This window comes from Medicago sativa, chromosome 1 (assembly GCF_051527215.1).
Source record: "Medicago sativa cultivar Bolivia chromosome 1, Bolivia_mono, whole genome shotgun sequence".
Lineage (NCBI taxonomy): Eukaryota > Viridiplantae > Streptophyta > Magnoliopsida > Fabales > Fabaceae > Medicago > Medicago sativa.
Genome location: NC_140749.1, coordinates 29,037,263 through 29,056,798, shown reverse-complemented (window position 1 = coordinate 29,056,798; position 19,536 = coordinate 29,037,263). Strand labels below are relative to the sequence as shown.

Below are 19,536 nucleotides of genomic sequence, written 5' to 3'. Positions count from 1 at the left end.
CCTTTCTCGGACAGATGTGATAAGAGCATCCAGAGTCCAAGACCCAGCCCTTTTCAGGTTCCCAACTTGTCACAGTTAGTGCTCCAGCACTCTCATAACCTTCCTCTTCACTTGCAATCTGAACGGATGGATTACCACTTCCATTGCCCTTTCTCTCCGGACAATCCTTCTTGAAGTGACCATAGTTGTGACAAAGAAAACATTTGTACTTTGTTTTATTATCACCACCCTTTGACCTAGACTTTGACCTGGAATTCTTGCCTTTCCCCTTTCCTCTGTTTACACTTCTTCCCCTTGAGACATTCAAGCCTTCTCCACTATCATCAACCTTCAACTCTTTGAACTTGGTTAACTCTTTGGTTCTCAAGGCTGCTTGAACTTCCTCCAAAGTGATAGTGCCCTCTTTGCCATAAAGCATAGTATCCTTGAAATTCTCAAAAGACTTAGGTAAAGCACACAGTAGGTGTAAGGCTTTATCCTCATCATCCAGGTTTACATCTATGTTCGCCAAATCATCAATAATCTTATTGAACTCCGTCAGTTGCTCCATTATAGGTTTTGACTCCACCATTCGGTAAAAGTAGAGTTGTTGTTTCAGACATTGTCTATGTGCCAAGGACTTGGTCATGTACAATGAATCAAGTTTATTCCACATAGACACAGCAGTAGTCTCCCTTGATACCTCTCTCAACACCTTATCCCCAAGACACAGAATGATAGCACTGACCGCTTTATCATTCATCTCCGCCTTCTCAACAGGTGTCAGATGCGCAGGTGTCAGATGCGCAGGCATCTGTGCTTCTCCCTTCAATGCTTCAACACACTTTTGTTGAATTAGAATTGCCCTCATCTTTACCTTCCACAACCCGAAGTCGTTACTACCGGTAAACTTTTCAATGTCCCACTTCGAACCCATGATACCTGGTTATTGATTTGACCTTTGCCCCACGGTGGGCGCCAATTGTTGCGGATTCGTTGTGAAAAACACACCAATAATAAACTTGATGTGTGGAGCAAATTAATACCAAGCAATCAATTGAAGCGGATGACAAAAATAATTCAAACAAAAATAAACAGCAAGAGATAAAGGAAGAAGGAGAAGAACACAAGAATCTGTTTACCCAGTTCGGTCTAATGATGACCTACTCTGGGGGAGAGAGCAGCTCTCCGTTCCACTATAATGATATGAGTTTCTTTACAAAGAGATATTGAAGGTTACAAGAATTAGTCTTCAAACCTAACTCTACCCTCAGTCCCAGCCTCTTCCCGTGACCAAGAGACTCAATCCTAATAGTGCTTTGTTCAAGGTGAATCAAAACAATCCCAACCCTAGTGTTGTTGCCAAGAGAAATTCTCTATAAACCCTAGTTTGTTTGTTGGCTTCTAAACCCTGTTTTTCTACACCACAAAATCATCTGATACAAGGTTTATATTTATAGTGGAAAGCATCCCTCAAAAATTGGAACAAAACAGGCCCACAAGCTGTTTTATTTTTCTCCTCCTGCGCGAAATCGGCCACCGAGCTCTCAAAATCGGCCACCGATTTTTCCCGAAACAAAAGTCTCCAAAAACAGGTCAAAATCGGCCACCGTGTGGTACAAATCGGCCACCGATTTTGACAGACAGAATGCACATTTTTGAGTCACTTTTCAACAATTCTCTTTGGGTATTTTGTCCATTCTCTATCACGATAGGCTAAAAAAATAAAAAAATAAAAATTAATGAATGTTTGATGGGAATAAAAGTTTTTATTATGCCTAAATGGTTAATTGAGTAAGCTAACAGACAAGCTTGATTCATTGATCTACCTTAGAGACATTTAACAATATAACTTCAATTTAATAATTATTTTTTTCAACTCAAGTGTTAAAAAAAAGTATTTAAATGATGTTAACAAAGCAATAAACTTTACTTATAAAATGTTTAATCCATGTTTTACTGATTATTTGTAGAAGAAGAAAAAATGAATCACATTTCCAAGTTTGTTTATGCTTTGATAATCTTTCTCTCTATATATCTCGTGGTACTCGATGGCCGTACGTAATTTTTTACATTATTTTCTCATTTTCTTATTTATATTAGACATAATATTTCATAATCTTTAATCAAAATAGTTTATTATTATTTGACATTGCAGTGCCTATTTCATGTAAAGATCACTTTGAATGTCGGAGAAAAATCAACATTCTTGGGTGTATCTATCGTCAAGAAAAACCGTTGTGCATTAACTCAATCTGTACATGCGTTAAATTGTAACCATTAATATGTAAAATGATTATATGCTACATATAATGTATTTGTATGTCGTAATTTTCTTACTTTAATAATAACTTGTGCACTGTCCCGTGAGCATAGCTCAGTTGGTAGGATAATGCATTATTATATGCATGGGCCGGGGTTCGAACTCCGGACACCCCACTTATTCACCTTATAAGGTGAATTCAAGCCACTAGGCTACCTGACCAAAAAAAAAAAACTTTTGCACTTTGATTTATGTTTATGTTAACTTTCTGTTGTTTAGTTGCTCTGTACTTTTTTCCCGTACTCGGGTTTTATCCTAATGGGTTTTCCTGAGAATAATTTAATAAGGGACAAGGTGAGATCCCTTGGTTAACTTTTATGGGGTTTTGTTCCAGTCACTCAAATCTTTTATGGGGTTTTGGTCCAGTCACTCAAATATTTGTAATTCTCATTTTTCTTTTATTTATTAATAATAATTTTACATTGCTGCAAATTATATATTATAATCATAGGAGACCAACATAGTTTAGATGTCGTGTCTATCATTTTCACTTTGTTTTTGCTTTAAAAAATATTTCTCTTGTCATTAAATCTCTTTGACAAGAACAATATAAAAAATAACAATGTCAGTACATAATGATTAGTTACATTGACATGGATTAACTTAAGAAGAATTTTATGATTTTTTGCAACATTCATGAGAAGAATGCAAAATCTATTCCTAGTGTGAAGGGAAGGACATGTGTCTTGAAGAACGTCATAATATACTATGGGAAGATCATTAATGACAACTACTGGATATAGCGGATGCTTAAGGACATACTTATATACAATTATTAAATTAAAAGAGATATAAGGAAGGAGGAACATAGAAAAAAATGTGATATATTCATATAGGAGCCACTCAAGTTTTAATTAATATAATTTTTTTAAAAAGAATAAATTCCCTCGTTGAATTAATATTAAAATATTATAGAATCAAGATCTGGTATATAAAAAAGTTGGAGTTGCAGAATGAAATTTAGCATATGTTAAACTGAAATTTGAAATATATACTGCTATAGAAATTCTAGTAGACACTCATGAAGGTGAGAAAGACTATGTGTATCACTCGACATTGAGTGACACGATCGTGCGCCCCTGTGGCATGACCGTGTGACTTGTCCTCTGCGCATGAAGTTAGATTTTTCGTTGTTTTTGAATTTTTAAAGTGCACCAATGGGTCCCAAACACCTATACTTAGTTAATTGATGTATAATTGAGCATCTATGATAAATTGAACCTAGATTAGGATGAATTGGATTGATTGTTGTGAAATCATGAAAATAAACGAACTTTGATTAAAGTAGGAAATAGACAGACTTTAAAAATTAATGATTTATTCCATGATAAGTTGAGAATGATTATGTGCTAATGATAGGATGATGAATGGTGTTTATTTTATTTTGATATGTAAACTTGAAATGTGGATTAGCTAGGCGTAAATGATTAATCGTCTCAAAATGCTAATTGTGATAAATGAAGTGATGATGCTTACTTGATGAAGTATATGCATATAATGATAAAGATTACATGTGTGTGTGTGTGTATATATATTGGTGAAGTTTATAATGATGATGTTTTGTATGAATGTATGCATTTGGTGAGTCATATGTTCATGCATCATGATTCGTCGGATATTTAGTATCCAAAATGGTGAATAGGATGTTTTAGCATTCGAAATGTGGTGATGGGATCAATCCGTAAAATAACTCCGATATCAAAGGAATGGTACCGTATGCATATAGAGTCGTGTCTAGCACATTGTATGCATATGAATTAATGTGAGAGTCTTGAGTTTAATCATGTGGTTATATGTGATGATGTATACATGATTATGTGAATACTTTGTGATCTTTGTGCACTGGTGAAAATGGTGTTGAATTGTGGACGATGTTAATTGATTTGGTGATAAGATGATGATGTGAATACTTGATATGTCTTGAATTTGTGAATTGAGAATTTATAAGCCTACTTATATGAGAATATTACTTGAGATATTGAGTTGTTGAATATTTGATAATTGTTGCCTTGAATTTATTCGCATGTTCATGATATTCTATATTTAGTATTTCTCACCCTTTTCTGGGTTTTTGGCAATGTCATTCTATTGGGTGGTGTAGACATGCAGGAATGAGGACGCGTGATCGTGTGAGTACTCGGGGATAACTCGACACTTCCTCTCTTTTTGCATGCCTTTGGAGTCTAGTTGTATGATCTGATTTAGGACCTTGTCGGGATTTCTGTTTATTTTATTTTGTTGAATTATATGAGAGCCATGATGTGTACGATAATATACCTTGAGATGTTGTTTTATTTTATAAATCATTTGCGACTGTTTATGAATTTTGAGGGAATGAATTATGCATGCTTGGAATTATTGAAGGCGTAGCACCTTGAACCTTGTATTTATCTTTGATTTATTATTAAATAATGCATGTGAGGTTTGAGGGTGTTACAAGGAGGATTTCAACGCAATGGAATTCTTTTCCTTTTTCTTGATATCTTCCTCTCTAGCTTTCAACCTTAGGATCTCGTGCTCATGCTTTAATCTTTCCAAATAGGGTGGTGATTCCAAGAGTTTTAAGGTTTTGAGATTCTTTGATAGTGGTGACTTTAGACTGCCATTCTCTAGACATGCATCTTAAAACTTTATTAGTACAATTTTGGTTTGAGATTGTCTTTCCTAAGTTTTGTAATTTGTTAACAATGTGAGTGAATTTCATTTTCATGGAGGATATGGTGTACCATCCTTCATGTGAAATAGCTTAAATTGTTGAATGAGGGGTATTGATTTTTGATTGCGTAACGTCATCGGTACCCATATGGAAGGTTTCGAAGGCGTTCCACATTACTTTAACGGTCTTGCAATTTGAAACTTAGTGATACTCGTTTACGACGAGTGTGGAAATGAGTATGTCCTTGCTTTTAAATCGTATTGAATCTTTTTCTTATCATCATCTGTCCAATCTGTCTTAAGCTTATTTTGCACGACACCGTCAACATCTATTTGCAATTCAAGTCCGTTTTTTTTTTTTTGACCTGAATTCAAACTGTCCGTTGACAACGGCATCCCAAATATCCATATCGACCGATTAAATGTGAACAGTTGCTAACATAACCCTAATTAATATGCACAAGTCATCACCTTTTCACTGAACCAAATGAAGTAGAAAAAAAAAAATTTCCTCACAAGTTAGTTATACATTTTCAGTTCTTCCCACACACATACTTCCAAAACCAAAATGAATGTAAAAAAATGTAATTGTACTGAATTTCTAGGTATCGATTGGACTGAATTTCTATCCATTAGCTGCCACGTGAGCGTTATATCATTTAAAAAGTAATTGTGAGAAGTCTTGACTTGATTTGTTTGCTGATTAGCAGAAAAAACAAAAACATACAATTTTTAAAATGAGAGGAACAACTTAAAAACTATTTTTTTATAGTATTACGAAGGGACAAAAACATATTTAATAGATTCCATAAAGCCAATGCTAATCAATATTTATAAGAAAACAATGGAAAATAATTGAATTTAGTTGGACAAACTGATTCAATGGATAGAGATGGATGGACGTGATTTGGAAATAATAGCGAAAACATCAAGCAACTCTCACAATATTATTCACCATAAATAAATAAAGGGAAATGTTAACGAGTGCTCCCGGGACACTCTTTAAGTGCCTGGAATAGTAACTTTTTATGAGAATTTGTGTATTTAATACATTGGAAATTGAACTTTTTGACTTTTTTAAAGAATAATTTTCTAATTTAGCATGCTTAAAGAGTGTCCCGAGGGCACTCGTTAACAAGACCCATAAATAAATACATTATACACACTTTTCATTGACCCAAGCAAAATTGGACTCAAATTTTTTAAACAAGTTTCATATTCGATGCTTGTTGATGTAAAAAATGTGATTGGTAGGAACTATCGCTAAAATTGTTAAGGTAAGTCAAGTTTTTCGAAGAACATTAATTATCGATAAAATTGGTGGATGCATTAGTTTTTTTTCTGAATTAAAAGCGTAATGGCATCAAAGAGACAGGAAGACATCACAACTATGTTGGTATCCCTTACAATCCCCCATCCTCTGCCAAGCACTCATAAATATTATTTAAAAAACGGGAGAGAAAAAAAATACAAGAAGGGGGAGACCTAGGTCAAAACCCTAAACAGGACAAACAAAAGAAAGCTAACAAAAGAGAAAATTTGGGAGATTACAATGATCCCTAAAAAAGTCCCACAAAAGGCTGACAGGAACAGTATCCCACCAAGAAAAATCAGAACAGTCATGCTCCAGAGCTGCTAGCTTGTCAGCACAAGAGTTACCCACCCTGAAAACATGAGAAAACAGAAGTTGCATATGCAAACCCGAAACAATTACTCCAGCGGTTATGAAGGCCCCAAGGAACAATGTAATGAGATTTGGAAGCCTGAATGGCAAGCCGCGAGTCACTTTCAATCCAAAGGTGCATCCATTCAAAATTATGGATCTGCTCAATAGCAATGATAATAGTGATAGGATACCAAGAACGGTTCCACAAACACCAAAGATTAGGCAACTGGTCATCTCTATCATTTAAACAAAAATTATGCATGCTAAAACTCCTCTAATACCAAGAAGAATTGATGGATACATTACATCAATAACATTCTTACTTGAAAAAATTACACACTGTGAGAGTTAACTTAAAATCAGGATCTGCAGAAGCAACGTGGCACGATGGAAGGGCAACGTGGCACGATGGAGGTTTCAGTTTTTTGAGGCAAGTCACTGGAAATTTTGTGGCACGATGGGGTCGCATCGTGGCACGATGGTGCGTTGGCAGCAAATAACAGAAACATATTTTTTGGTGCAGATTTGTTCCAAATTTTAAGCAAAACTTTTACTATAAATATAGGCCTTGTATCAGACTATTTTGAGAGAGATAGAGGAGCTGAAACAAGGGTTTAGAGAGGCAACAACAAATCTAGGGTTTGTGTAGAGTTTGTCTCTTTGGAACAAACACTAGGGTTTGAGGGTTGATTCACCTTGGGAAACATTATTAGGATTGAGTCTCTTGGTTGCGGGAAGAGGCTGGGATTTGGGTAGAATTAGGCGGGAGACTTATTCTTGTAATCCATCTCTTTTGTAATGTTACTCATCATATAGTGAAACGGAGGGCTGCTCTCTCCTCCAGACTAGGTCAATTTGGACCGAACTGGGTCAACAAATTCTTTTGTGTTCTCTTCTTCTTTTCTCTCGCTGTTGTTTTCTACTTTTGGCTTGTGATTATAACTGTTCCATACACTTTGATTTTGGTTGCTTAATTATCCCTTGCTCCACACATCAAGTTGTTATTGGTGTGGTTTTCTCATTGGAATCCGCAACAATTGGCGCCCACCGTGGGGCAAGGGTCAAAAGATAATCAAGTACCATGGGTTCGAAGTGGGATATTGAGAAGTTTACCGGCGATAACGATTTTGGGTTATGGAAGGTAAAGATGGAAGCGGTGTTAATACAGCAGAAGTGTGAGAAAGCTTTGAAGGGTGAAGGTTCGTTACCGGTCACCATGTCACGAGCGGAGAAGACCGAGATGGCGGACAAGGCCAGGAGTGCCATTGTCTTGTGCCTCGGGGATAAAGTTTTGAGAGAAGTAGCAAAGGAACCAACCGTGGCATCAATGTGGGCAAAGTTGGAATCTTTGTATATGACAAAGTCTTTGGCTCATCGGCAATTCCTAAAGCAACAACTCTACTCATTCAAGATGGTGGAGTCAAAGGCCATCATGGAGCAACTTACGGAGTTCAACAAAATCCTTGATGACTTGGAGAATATTGAGGTGCAACTTGAGGATGAAGATAAAGCTATACTCTTGTTGTGTGCTGTAATATCCCGCCTGTCAGTGTCGGAATATTACCGTCGATCGGGCCATAAGATTAATATAAATGAAAGTAAACTTATGGAGAATATTATTAAGTGATGACAGTCAAATACAAGCTAAGTCTCAGAGTCGTATTTAACACGCTTAAGGCAAAGGGTATTTTGGTAATTTCATGTTAAGGGAGTATTTAATTGTTTTTGGGGCAAAATATCTTCACAATCTTTTCCCTTTCTCTCTCTAGGGTTTGAGTTGGTAAGAAGCTCTCCCTCCTCTCTCTACTCCCACGCCTTCTTTCTCTCTTTCTCTTCCTCTATTCTTTCCAACTTCTTCCATCCATGGCAAGGCTTACCTTATGATCTTTCAAGACACCATAATCATATGAAGCTTGATTTGAGTTGTCTTTCTCTTCTTCTTCACCAATCCTTCCTAAATCTTCATCTTTTCTTGGTAAGTTTCTAGACTATGTTCTTTATGGTTTCATAAGCTTAAGGAAGCTTAGTTTGTTTGATTCTCAACTTTTCCTTCCCTCCATTAAGTTAAGGTTTTGGTTATAAGGGAGTTGAAGCATGAAGTGGTGCAAGAAGTGGTTCCTCCATGATCAAAGAAGATGAATAGAGGTTGGGTTGAAGAACTAAAGTGAGGATTGTGATTCTTGGAACTTTGGGATCAAGGAAGCAAACTAGGGATTGGTTGTAAAGGGGAAGATGATGCTTGCTTGAGCTTGAGGCTTGGAATTGCTTTAAGAACATGCAAGGTGAGTTCCATAGATAGTTCCCACCCTTGGAATTATGTGATTATGCTTGCAATAAAACACATAGTTATTTATTGTTTATACATAGAAATTATTACCCCAATTGTATGACATGCTTGCTTGACCTGTGAACACTTGCCTAATTTATGTTTTAAAGGTTCCTAATGGTTCTAAGGGTCATATAACATTTGGAGATGCTTGGATTGAGGTTTTTAAGTCAAAAATATCAATTTTGAGGTTGCTGGACTGTCACAACTCGCCACGGCGACTTAGAGGGCCGAACAGGGGGTCCTACTCGCCTCCCCAGCAAATCTACTCGCCATGTCGAGTAAGACAGTGAGGAAACTCACTGTTTTGCTTGCTTTTGGCAGGCTTGGCGTTTCGCGAGGCGGTTTTCTCCGTAGTATCTTTTTACAAAAGTGAACCCCTCAAACCAAGATCTTAAATATTAATCTTTGAAAGAAAACTCCCTTATAAATGAAGCAAGTGTTTGACAAGTGTATTCAAGCATGGTACACGAGAGATGATACGATAAGAATCGGGTAGCATGATACTTCTTAAGTAAAGGGAAACTAGAGCCTCGACATAGTAGTCGAGAACTAGAATAATAGCGAGAATCACTAGGGTGATTAGGAGCGAAGTATGTTATCTTCGCACATGATTATGATCGATATAGCAAGCATTAATTTGTGGATAGGATAAATATTTCTCCACCATGATATGAATGACAAGTAAGAACATTTACCGTTAATCGGATCGATCTAGGATCCGAGGTAAACATGTATGTATGAATAGGTTTAACCTAAATTGACGACAATATCATGATATGTATAAGTAGGTGGCATGTATCTTGCTATCCACATCAGGGGGATACAAGGGGTTCTCAATATGAGAACGATTCAAGCCGTAAGGGACCCGCATGTCACTGAAACCGCAAGACTATGTAATAACCGCATGGCGGTGCTCGTGTCTCTTGTTATCCACGTCAGGGGGATACGGGAGGTTCTCGACCTAAGGGGAACGGTTTAAGCCGCAAGGGACCCGCACGACACCGAAGGAGTCCGATGTACGTACATCGGTCATGTATGGGATTGTACTCGGGGTTACTCCACCCGGGACTCTCCGTAAAAATGAATCAAGATAATGATGTTTGTTCAACGCTAACATAATGATTAATGAACTTAGATGCGATTATGATATGATATGATTATGATTTCGAATGAAACCATGTATGATAAGCTAAGTACAAGACATGACTAGGACAAGTAAAGAATGTGATGCCGAAGAAGATTTTAGGTCTCCCTAATCGTCCGGCTTAGGATTGTGTCATGAACATGATTACATGAAGACCTCGATGCGTTTACCGTATCTTGGCATAGTGGTCTTAGGTTCCCTTGGCCGCCATGACACATAAGATTATAGTAAGCTTATAACAAGTAAGATGAAGTTAAGATGGTCCTAGTATGCACAACCGTCTAAGCATGCAAGTCCCCACACACGTATAATCAACCGTCAGGTTGTAAAGTAGACACGTGGTGACCGTAGGTTCCCTTGAGGTTGCCTATAGCCTAAGATTAGGTGGAACTCACTGAGACATTATGTCTCATCCCAATCCTTATTTGTTTCAGATATCAGGTGGACTAGCAAGCTAGTAGCCGAATGGATGATGCTACAAGTGTTCGTTCGTACTTGCAGCTGGATGGTGTGGATTTTAAAGGATGCTTCTATTATGCTTAGAAAGTTAAGTTGTATTATCATTGTACGAACACCCTTGTTGTCTTTTATATTCATTCGAAGTTTTATTGTTGTAAATTTTTAATGTATCCAGTACTAAATTAACCCACTTGCTAGACTTTCTAGATACGTCTAGTATGGGTGTTACATTTGGTATCAGAGCAGGTCGATTCAGACCGTGCCTTGGGTCATTAAGTTACAACTAAGGAAGTGGGACCATTGGGTTCCAGGTAAATGTTTTAATTGTTGATGGTAGTTGAGCCTGATCAACTCAACTTAAGACTCGACGGTTAGAACGGATGCCTGAGAGCTGAATAGGACCAGGAGGAACGAAGTATGTGATGAAGATGATTTGAGAATGTAGAAACTCGGAGTAATAATATTAAGAGTCTAATCGTGCCAAATGGTGACCGGTGAGCTTATTAGTTTAAGTGGATTTCTCCGGGAGTGCAAGGTAAAGTTAAGATGGATTGGTCCGACAACATTGGGGAAGTTGTTAAAGATATTTTGTATATCCGTGAGTGAATAATTTGGAAATGTTTAAGAGTGACCGGGAGCTTCGGTAAGAGTCGTTGTTGGAGCAAGACTGTGTTATGGAAAGGAAATAAATATTTTTGGAATGTAAGTATGAGGTTACAAGATAAGAAGAAGTCGACATATGTTGATGAAATTTGGAAGTTCTTAGGGATGAAGGTATGTGATTGAAGCCAAAGTTTTGAATGCCCAGATAGTATAAGGCTTTAAAGTGGGAATGTGGAGCGAGTCGACAAAGAAACAAGTCAAACTGTTCGCAGTAGATTAAGTTAAGTTTATATGTGGATATTTTATGGTATCAGGATTAAGGCAATAATTTCTGATGTGCCGAGAATTGAAACGAATGATGTTGATGCTTGTCGTGCATATGATATGAATGTTTTAATGATGTTAAGAATGGATAATGTGCATTGGATTGCTTGAGAAATAAGATTTTGTACAAAAATATATTATTTTTGGGAACTGAGATGGAGAAACTCGCCAATAGCAAATATAGGGCGAAATTTTTAGTTTTTCAAAAACTGTCAGTTCGTCTCTAGGGTCCGCAGTGACTATTGGAGAGTTGTCTTCACAACCTTTTTGCAATAACACTTTTTATAACATCAAGTAATGAATGCACATTACATCCTAAAGTTTTCAAAGGAAAAAGGCATGGACAACTATTAACGGAATCGATTCAGTTTAAGGTGACTTCGAAAATTAATGTGTCAAGAGTTTAAAGGAGTTTAGACCAAGAGCTTAGAGGACCCGGTATATGGAACGGACATTATGGACATGAAGACATGAAGTAAGAAGTTAAGGTCGTGAGGAGTTATGTTAGATCGCAAGATTCTCAGGTTTTGTAGAGTATTAATTACCCCTCGAAATCTATGATTTGCTTAATTAATTTACTAAGGCTCGTTACCATGATGAGTTTGTTTTTTTTCAAAGTTTATAACATTTTAGAAAAGATACACGCATATGGATGATTGGAATTGGTGTTCATAAATTTTAAATGGAATTCTGTAGGTACCGGTCGATTACCACACATGTAAAATAATTTGAACACTTGGAGCACTATTTGATGACACTGTTGTGTTATCAACTCGTTCCAAGGATTTTACGGTAACGACCGAGACCCAAAATTCAATATTTTATAAATATAATAAAGAAACATCAACACCAATGATCCGTGTGCAAATTTATGAAGTTTTCTTCAGGGAGAAAAATTAACGAGCTAGCATTGGTAAGATTAAGCACAGCATAGCATGCGAGAAACGAAGGTGCAAAGTAAGATTTTCAAGAGAAGCATGCATGATGTGCATTCTGAGCATGCTATGGGAATTGGAGATTTGTTCAGGAATAAATTTAAGTATGGTAATGATATGACAGAAGGTAAGACTACTAGTAAGTATGTAAAGTTCAACCACAGGAAGGTAATATAAGAATACGGTAAGTCTATCATGAGATTTTATCTAATCAGGACTTATGAAGAGCAAGTTACGGCATGGGATGCCACATGAATGGTTTTGAGAAGAGTTCAAGAAGATGACAAAGTATAAGAAAAGGGATGAGAAGTTTCACCCGTATCAATGGAATAGAGTATTGGTTAAAACCAAACGGGTGGAAATCAGAGTGGCGCAACGGAAGTGAACCGGATAAGTGTTAATAGTGAAGAAGCATTTTGAGACGGGTGAACAGTACTTGGAACGTTGATTAAGTAACGAGACTTTTGCAGACAAAGATGGATAAGGTAAAGATATATGGATGTGTTCACCTAATTAAAATATGAGAGGTTGAAGTTACTATAATGAAGTAATCAGGTTGTTTATTGGTGATATCAAGCTCGTACAAGAATGGTTAATCGAATTGAAAAGAATTCACTTTCAAAGTCTAAGAAATTTTATCATGCAAGGAATTACGATTCATAAGTTATGTATGATGAGATTCATACTCTCCGATGTCATGATTGTTAAATGATGATGATACTTGCTTGAATGGTGCCAAACCAGGATTTTTTCCAACTCTTAAAGTGAAAATGGGTATTAAAGGACTTGGAAACGAATTATTTTAAAAACATGATATTTTCATTTTCTGAAACCGATGACACACGCCATAAGTGAGTAAGTTCACTTAAGATGTGCGGACTTCCAGACCAACTCGTCAGTGGCGAGCTTGGACGAGATTCAACCTTTTTCAGAACATAGAAACTCGTCCTGCGGTTCTGTGACACCGTTGTCGGTTTGGGTTCAAAAATGTTTTCTTTAAAAAGGAAATACATATATTCATTCCAAGGATCCTTATACCAATGTTTATAAAATTTCTTATGGAAAAAAAAATATAACAAGTATCGTTATTATCTAACAGTATGTGGCATTTGGAAGTATGTAATGCAAAATAGAAAGTAAAGTTTGATGCCATAGATAACAATGTTTTCTAAAAGGACATCTGAGACGTACAAGTATATGTTAAGGATATTCAAGTGTGAATGGTTATAGTCGGAAATTTTAAGAGTATGTGAACTGTGAGACCGGCTATTGAATGTAAAGTATTATGGTATAATTTAAAGTCGCTTATCCATACCAAGTTATATGAATTACCGATGGATTCGGGTGCATTGAGACTTCAGTTGAAAGGCAAAACCTGAGTGTTCCAGATAATGATAAGTTACCTATATGAATGATTTACCATAAGCAGGTAAGATGTGGATCCGAGATATCTGGACCAATATGCCATAAGTATAAGTTTGAACATGATGTTTTAGGTTAAGTTAAGACTAGGAGAAGAATGATTCCAACGATGCAAGGATTATTTCAGGATGTTGTGTTTTGAACTCGTTACATGTTAAGTGACCTCTAAATTTCGAGGACGAAATTTTTTTTTAAGGGGGGTAGAATGTAATATCCCGCATGTCAGTGTCGGAATATTACCGTCGATCGGGCCATAAGATTAATATAAATGAAAGTAAACTTATGGAGAATATTATTAAGTGATGACAGTCAAATACAAGCTAAGTCTCAGAGTCGTATTTAACACGCTTAAGGCAAAGGGTATTTTGGTAATTTCACGTTAAGGGAGTATTTAATTGTTTTTTGGGCTAAATATCTTCACAATCTTTTCCCTTTCTCTCTCTAGGGTTTGAGTTGGTAAGAAGCTCTCCCTCCTCTCTCTACTCCCACGCCTTCTTTCTCTCTTTCTCTTCCTCTATTCTTTCCAACTTCTTCCATCCATGGCAAGGCTTACCTTATGATCTTTCAAGACACCATAATCATATGAAGCTTGATTTGAGTTGTCTTTCTCTTCTTCTTCTCCAATCCTTCCTAAATCTTCATCTTTTCTTGGTAAGTTTCTAGACTATGTTCTTTATGGTTTCATAAGCTTAAGGAAGCTTAGTTTGTTTGATTCTTAACTTTTCCTTCCCTCCATTAAGTTAAGGTTTTGGTTATAAGGGAGTTGAAGCATGAAGTGGTGCAAGAAGTGGTTCCTCCATGATCAAAGAAGATGAATAAAGGTTGGGTTGAAGAACTAAAGTGAGGATTGTGATTCTTGGAACTTTGGGATCAAGGAAGCAAACTAGGGATTGGTTGTAAAGGGGAAGATGATGCTTGCTTGAGCTTGAGGTTTGGAATTGCTTTAAGAACTTGCAAGGTGTGTTCCTTAGATAGTTCCCACCCTTGGAATTATGTGATTATGCTTGCAATAAAACATGTAGTTATTTATTGTTTATACATAGAAATTATTACCCCAATTGTATGACATGCTTGCTTGACCTGTGAACACTTGCCTAATTTATGTTTTAAAGGTTCCTAATGGTTCTAAGGGTCATATAACATTTGGAGATGCTTGGATTGAGGTTTTTAAGTCAAAAATATCAATTTTGAGGTTGCTGGACTGTCACAACTCGCCACGGCGAGTTAGAGGGCCGAACAGGGGGTCCTACTCGCCCCCAACTCGCAGCTGTGAGCTGCTGCTCGCCTCCCCAGCAAATCTACTCGCCATGGCGAGTAAGACAGTGAGGAAACTCACTGTTTTGCTTGCTTTTGGCAGGCTTGGCGTTTCGCGAGGCGGTTTTCTCCGTAGTATCTTTTTACAAAAGTGAACCCCTCAAACCAAGATCCTAAATGTTAATCTCTGAAAGAAAACTCCCTTATAAATGAAGCAAGTGTTTGACAAGTGTATTCAAGCATGGTACACGAGAGATGATACGATAAGAATCGGGTAGCATGATACTTCTTAAGTAAAGGGAAACTAGAGCCTCGACATAGTAGTCGAGAACTAGAATAATAGCGAGAATCACTAGGGTGATTAGGAGCGAAGTATGTTATCTTCGCACATGATTATGATCGATATATCAAGCATTAATTTGTGGATAGGATAGATATTTCTCCACCATGATATGAATGACAAGTAAGAACATTTACCGTTAATCGGATCGATCTAGGATCCGAGGTAAACATGTATGTATGAATAGGTTTAACCTAAATTGACGACAATATCATGATATGTATAAGTAGGTGGCATGTCTCTTGCTATTCACATCAGGGGGATACAAGGGGTTCTCAATATGAGAACGATTCAAGCCGTAAGGGACCCGCATGTCACTGAAACTGCAAGACTATGTAATAACCGCATGGTGGTGCTCGTGTCTCTTGTTATCCATGTCAGGGGGATACGGGAGGTTCTCGACCTAAGGGGAACGGTTTAAGCCGCAAGGGACCCGCACAACACCGAAGGAGTCCGATGTACGTACATCGGTCATGTATGGGATTGTACTCGGGGTTACTCCACCCGGGACTCTCCGTAAAAATGAATCAAGATAATGATGTTTGTTCAACGCTAACATAATGATTAATGAACTTAGATGCGATTATGATATGATATGATTATGATTTCGAATGAAACCATGTATGATATGCTAAGTACAAGACATGACTAGGACAAGTAAAGGATGTGATGCCGAAGACGATTTTAGGTCTCCCTAATCGTCCGGCTTAGGATTGTGTCATGAACATGATTACATGAAGACCTCGATGCGTTTACCGTATCTTGGCGTAGTGGTCTTAGGTTCCCTTGGCCGCCATGACACATAAGATTATAGTAAGCCTATAACAAGTAAGATGAAGTTAAGACGGTCCTAGTATGCACAACCGTCTAAGCATGCAAGTCCCCACACACGTATAATCAACCGTCAGGTTGTAAAGTAGACACGTGGTGACCGTAGGTTCCCTTGAGGTTGCCTATAGCATAGGATTAGGTGGAACTCACTGAGACATTATGTCTCATCCCAATCCTTATTTGTTTCAGATATCAGGTGGATTAGCAAGCTAGTAGCCGAATGGATGATGCTACAAGTGTTCGTTCGTACTTGCAGCTGGATGGTGTGGATTTTAAAGGATGCTTCTATTATGCTTAGAAAGTTAAGTTGTATTATCATTGTACGAACGCCCTTGTTGTCTTTTATATTCATTCGAAGTTTTATTGTTGTAAATTTTTAATGTATCCAGTACTAAATTAACGCACTTGCAAGACTTTCTAGATACGTCTAGTATGGGTGTTACATGTGCTCTACCAAAATCTTATGAATCGTTCAAAGATACCATGCTCTATGGCAAAGAAGGCACTGTTACCTTGGAAGAAGTTCAAGCGGCTTTGAGAACCAAGGAGTTGACCAAGTCCAAGGACTTGAGAGTTCATGAAAACGGTGAAGGCCTAAGTGTCTCAAGAGGGAGTGGTGGAGGTAGAGGTAACCGGAGAAAGACTGGTAAGAAGTCAAAATCTGAATGCTTTAACTGTCACAAGATGGGTCACTTCATGAAGGATTGTCCAGAGTTTAAGGGTAACTCCGCACAAATTGTCACTGAGGATTATGAGGATGCAGGTGCTCTGATGGTGTGGTGTTGTTTGGAGGATGAAGGTGATGTTGGTTACCTTGGGATTGATGCCTAGTGGAGCGGTGTTCGTCTGGAGAGATGTTAAACACTCAACATCAGCCTGGAGAGGCGGTGATAAGAATACTCATGATCTACCTGTTGAGGTGGAGTTTCAAGGTGGAAGACATAGTGGGATGTACTCATTTGCTAGTTGAGAGGTTGGAAGCTCAGCTTTAGGTGGAGTTGAACACACCGGGAATGGTACGACTATGGAGGACCTTGGGTGTTATGCTCTAGTGGTGAGCAATGGATTTCTTCATGAAGACGAATGGCGTTCCGGAGGTTGAAGAATGTATAACACGACTTGTGAAATTACCCTAAAAGCCAAGGGTGATTGGATGCAAGGAGACCTTTAAGGAACGGGAGATGTCCTGTGTTGAAGATGTCATGGTGAATGCTTGTGGGACTACCTAAAACACCTAGCGTAGTCAGACTGCAAGGACCTTCGAGAAGGCGGAAGACATTCCGAGGGCTAAAGGGATGGGAGGTGTATACTTGTGGATTACTCTAAAATCCAAGGGTGATTGGGAACAAGTAGATCTTCAAGGAAGCGGGAGATGTCTCGTATTGAAGAGGTATGGTGTAGTCTTGTAAAACTACCTGAAATTCCTAGTGTAGTTTGGATACAAGGATCTTCGAGAAGGCGGAAGACATTTGGATGGCTGAAGAGGTTAGGGTGTAAACTTGTGGAGCTACTTGGTGTAGTGGGAAGCAAGGGAAAGAGCAGCAATGGTGGTTGATGGTTTGGCATCATCACTGATTTGAAGTCAAGGTGGAGAATTGTGAGAGTTAACTTAAAATCAGGATCTGCAGAAGCAACGTGGCACGATGGAAGGGCAATGTGGCACGATGGAGGTTTCAGTTTTTTGAGGCAAGTCACTGGAAATTTCGTGGCACGATGGGGTCGCATCGTGGCACGATGGTGCGTTGGCAGCAAATAACATAAACGTATTTTCTGGTGCAAATTTGTTCCAAATTTTAAGCAAAACTTTTACTATAAATATAGGCCTTGTATCAGACTATTTTGAGAGAGATAGAGGGGCTAAAACAAGGGTTTAGAAAGGCAACAACAAATCTAGGGTTTGTGTAGAGTTTGTCTCTTTGGAACAAACACTAGGGTTTGAGGGTTGATTCACCTTGGGAAACACTATTAGGATTGAGTCTCTTGGTTACGGGAAGAGGTTGGGATTTGGGTAGAATTAGGCGGGAGACTTATTCTTGTAATCCATCTCTTTTGTAACGTTACTCATCATATAGTGAAACGGAGGGTTGCTCTCTCCCCCATACTAGGTCAATTTGGACCGAACTGGGTCAACAAATTCTTTTGTGTTCTCTTCTTCTTTTCTCTCGCTGTTGTTTTCTACTTTTGGCTTGTGATTATAATTGTTCCATACACTTTGATTTTGGTTGTTATTGGTGTGGTTTTCTCATTGGAATCCGCAACACACACTTTATGATTAAGAGGTATTAGCTCATTGATTAAAGTATCACCATATAATTTCTAAGAGATGAAATTCAAATTTACTCTAAGATGGTTGTAAAATGATAATTATAGTTACTTTAATAATTTTTTCAATCTCCAATTTTATATAATAAAATACACACTTTATTATTGCCGGACTAATTTAACAAAATGTACAAATTTTAATACAAATAATGAAAATTTGAGAAGAAAAAAATCCTCACAAGTTTGATATACATCTTCAGAATTTCTTCACACATCATTCCAAAACAATTAACTACATGTGCTAATTACTTATTTACTTCTTATTTCAAAGCAAAGTAAAAATCCCTTTGCTTCTCAATAGAACTAAATCAAAGTATAAAAAAATAAAAATACAGAAACCTAGCCATGATATATATCATAATCATGCACTATATGTGAAATAAAAAAAAATGAAAATTATAACCTATATTATCAAATTTAGGTACTTCTTGCTAGTCTCTCATGAAATTCAAGCAATGATTTCTCTTTCTGAAGCCTTGTATCTTCACGAAATTTATAGATAAATTCTTCAGCCTTTTGATCCACTTGCAACATTGGAGACCTAGCAACCACAACTTTCCATGCATCCTCTATAGTGTCTACATCATTGTTATTGTCATCAACATGTACCTTTTCAATTTCTCTACTTGTTTCACCTTGTGCATGACTAATATTACTACTACTATTCATAGAAGAAACGGACGGAGTTTGAGAATAGAGATCATTTACCTTTGAATTAGTATAGACCTTGCACGTAAGGATCACTGTGCGATCAACAGGTGCAGGTTGATAACCGACTAGGTTAGAACGTCCCAACGGCCTCATCACTTGTATAGTCTACTTAAGATAACTAAACAAAACATGATTGTTATTTAATATCCAACAAAATAAGTAGGGGGGATTCAAAGAATCCTAACCGCTGCTTACTTTTTTGCAATCAAACCAGGTAATTTACTCTGTTGCAAACAGAT

The 19,536-nt window shown here is 37.5% G+C and overlaps 2 long non-coding RNA genes across 2 annotated transcripts; one reads left to right on the top strand and one right to left on the bottom strand.

Moving 5' to 3' along the window:
• Positions 1 to 1,661: 1,661 nt before the first annotated feature.
• LOC146954093 (uncharacterized) lies at positions 1,662 to 2,734 on the top strand. The gene is made up of 2 exons (XR_015011800.1): positions 1,662 to 2,036; positions 2,138 to 2,734. It is a non-coding gene; the product is annotated as an uncharacterized LOC146954093 (long non-coding RNA).
• Positions 2,735 to 18,939: 16,205 nt separating this feature from the next.
• LOC146954092 (uncharacterized) lies at positions 18,940 to 19,432 on the bottom strand. The gene is made up of 2 exons (XR_015011809.1): positions 19,295 to 19,432; positions 18,940 to 19,164 (listed from the first exon to the last, which is right to left on the bottom strand). It is a non-coding gene; the product is annotated as an uncharacterized LOC146954092 (long non-coding RNA).
• Between the last annotated feature and the right edge of the window lie 104 nt (positions 19,433 to 19,536).